Raw genomic sequence first — 3698 nt, 5'->3', positions numbered from 1 at the left:
GATCACCCATATTATACTTGGGTGTTTGGTTGACAATTAGAGGAAAAGGGAATTAAAAGCCAACATCCACGACCTCCACCACCATTACCCACCACCTGCCACCATTATCTACACCGACACCACCACAAGTAGCGGCACCGACGATCTTCCTCACGGTACCCCACGGCGAACCTAATCACCGCGCCTCACGATCTCAACAAACACCACAATCCCGACCCCAAACACTTTATTCATTCTAAAAAATCCACCACAACCCTTCGAAACCCCCCCCCCCCACCCCTTAAAACACCAGATCTGGTGTGGCCGGCGTCGGGCGGTTGCAGTGGTGTGGCCGAGGAAGGTGTTGGTGTTGGTTGGTGGGGTGGGAGAGTTACTGAAGGTGTTGGTGTGGTGTTTAGTGGTTGAGGATATGGGGTAGCGTGTACAGGCGGTGTCGCTGGTGGTGGTTGTGTCGGCGTCCCTGGTGGTGGTTGTGTCAGTGTGGTGGGTGTAGGGTGTAGGTGGCAGTGGTTGACGGTGTGAGAGGGTGTGGTGGGTGTTGGTGGGAGTGGTGGAAATAGGGAGTAGGAGGAAGAAGGGATTATGGGGTTATGGGCTTACCCAAGGGGGGGGAGGGGGGAGGGGTAAGGATGAGAATGGTTTGGGGGGGTATGTGTTACCCTTTCTTTGTGTCAAACAAACAACAACAAAAGGAATCAACCATTTTTATTCTCTTTCCCTTTCCTTATTCCCTCCAACCAAACGCCCCCTAAATATACGAACTATCAAAAGCAAAATGAATGATTATGAGAATTAGTGGATAAAAACACAATTACCGATATAAAACGATCAGAACTCAAAAGTAAATTCTATGCGGAGTACTCTTCACTCTTGGCAAAGCGAATTACATCTTATATCTTCCCATTTTGAAGCCAATGTCGTTCTTTGTCACGCATAATTATACCATAAAAGTATCAAATTAATAAGAACTAAAATCTTGTACATATTAGAGATTAAGTTAGATATAGAAAAAGAAGATCATTTCCTTATTAGATGAAGATTTTAAGGAGCACAATTATATTGATGGGATATAGTAATATAGGTTTCCATTTTTTTTATCAATTATTATCCTATAATAATTACGCTGATGGCATATACATTGTATCTACCCATATTTTTGTAGAATAAGGCTGAAATTATTTGCATTTGACACGTGGCAGAAGTCATCTACCGATGACATGTGGCAGATGGTTTCTGCTTTAATATAATATATGATATGATTCGGACGGTCGGGTTTTGACCCTAATTAATGTGCGGGTTATTTATCGAGTAGGGTCGCTTTCGGGTTATTTTCGAGCGGGTTTCCGAATTATTTTTGAGAGGGTTTTGCTTGATTTTCGGATATCATCCTCTAACAGGTTCGGAAAAAAAATCCTCTTGCTATCAGAAAACCGATGCAAATGTCTGATGTTATCCAAGGTTTTCAGGTCAACTAGGACACAGAATAATCAATCAATCAATCAATGTATATATATAAAAGAGAGTTTTTTCAGGCACCGCGAGAGACTCCAACTTTTTTAAACCACTTATTTACTTTAAAAATATTATAATGTAGAATTATATCTCAACAATTGTATATTTATCAAAACAAAAACAAATTTTATCTTATTGAGATGATAGAGTTACATGGATTACAAAGATCATCTATGAGTGAAAAATTATTATATGTACAAAATATTGTTTATTTTCTGAGTTTTATTTTAAAAATTTTGAGTTCTACTTTAGGATAAAGTTTTTGAGCACATTTACTAAAACATTAAACTAAAAAAGGTCTGAGGTACTACCTCAAATGCGTAATCCTTTTTCTCATAAATACCTGACACTTTTCTAATGGTAATATTTTAATACCCCGACCCAAACCGGGTCGGGAGCTGTTACTTATGATAGCTCACCAGGCTGTGTACATGGCCCACAGATCAACACGGGTCCTTTATAGCGCATTTTGTCCTCACTCATGCACATCCCGGAAACCTTCACAGGAGGTCACCCATCTTAAGACTACTCCCAGCCAAGCACGCTTAACTTTGGAGTTCTTTCGCATGGATGACCATAAAAGAAAGTGCACTTTGTTGATATGAGTAGTACTTTAAATCCCTTTAAGCACTAGTCATTTAAGCCTATCAATGGACCTCTTCAATTTTCGTGGGATGTTACAAATATGTCCTTTTGATGGTTATTTTGGTTAAGCGTAAATATATAGCCTAATGTTTGAGAAAGTGGAGTGGCATGTTGAGAAGTTGTGACGAGGATGCGGAGGGAAGACACCTTAATTAAATAACAAGGTTGTTGGCCAAACTTACATTTTATTGTAGATTATATATGTCCATTTATCTTTTTATCTCTTTCTTTTTTTAACCCGTGTTACCGTGTATACATATTGCAATTTTTCTCAAATACATTTATGGAGTTGTGGGATCAAGTCAGTGAGTTTAACTGTATAAAAGCCGATTTTAGTATGCAATAATGAGTAATTGAATACTGAATTCGCTATTTGGTTATGCAATGAAGCTAGCGAGTGTAATCAAAGTGAAGCCCTAGTTCGAAAGAGATACTTGAACCCTTGAAGAAAGGACGTAAAAGAAAAGAATATGAAGAAAGATGGAGCATGGGAGCAAAGATCGAAAAAATTGAAGATCGCATAAATAATTAGTTTAATGCACTTTGTAATTAAATTTTAATTTTAGTAGCAATAGAATAAGTTTAAGTAATTAAAAATAAAGATGATAATAATTTGACATAACAATATTTTCTAATTATATATCGAGTATATTAGCGGCGTACATATTTTTTAGTTAAATAAGTCATTCTCACTATTGAAAAAGACACTTAACTCTTTGAGTTTTCCGTAAAAAGTAAAATACATGTAAAAAGACCAATAAAAATGAAGATAAGTTCTATTTCCTCTTAGTCGCTCATTTCTCCCATCTTTCCTTTTTCATGGTAGTCAGATTTTTTTCCCTCTTTCCTTTTTCATGGTAGTTGGATTTTCTTCTTTCTTTCCTTTTATGGAAAGGTATGTGATCCAAATTCATTTGCATGTGGGGTAGAATGTTTTGTTTGGTTCAAAATCATTTCCTTATTTCTTGTGCAAAATGGAAGGGAAAGAAATTAGCGACTAAAAGGAAGTATTACTTTTGAAGATGGATGGAAAATAGTATGGGAGAGTGAAAACGAAATTATAATTCGAATTACAAAAGTTCTAAATTTTTAGGAACGTTTTTTAAATCTTAATCCAGCTAAATAAATATAACCCTCCAAAAGTTACTAATAACGACTACTGTTTATACGTGACTATTCAAAATCTCATATTTTATATTCCTCAAAAAAAAAATTTCATATTTTATATAGTTGATAATAATATTTTTTCATGCAATGAGTTTTTAACTATTTTAAAACACTAGAAAAAAATCTCTAAATAAAAGTTCAATATTTATGAGTCCTAATGCTACATAATTCCTATCTTCTTAAATCATGGCAAATAATGATGAATTTCATAAGAACAAGGATGACTACTGAATATTTATATGCATGTATATATATCAGTTTTCAATTCATTGGTTGTTTTTACGTATTTTAGTTTAGATTTCTAATTTTCCCTAAACTATTATAGTTTACTTGGAAAAAATTATAATCAGGCGAGCTTGCAAAACACTAATTTG

The sequence above is a fragment of the Silene latifolia genome, chromosome 8 (genome assembly GCF_048544455.1).
Source record: "Silene latifolia isolate original U9 population chromosome 8, ASM4854445v1, whole genome shotgun sequence".
NCBI lineage: Eukaryota > Viridiplantae > Streptophyta > Magnoliopsida > Caryophyllales > Caryophyllaceae > Silene > Silene latifolia.
Note: the sequence above shows the minus strand (reverse complement) of the source record.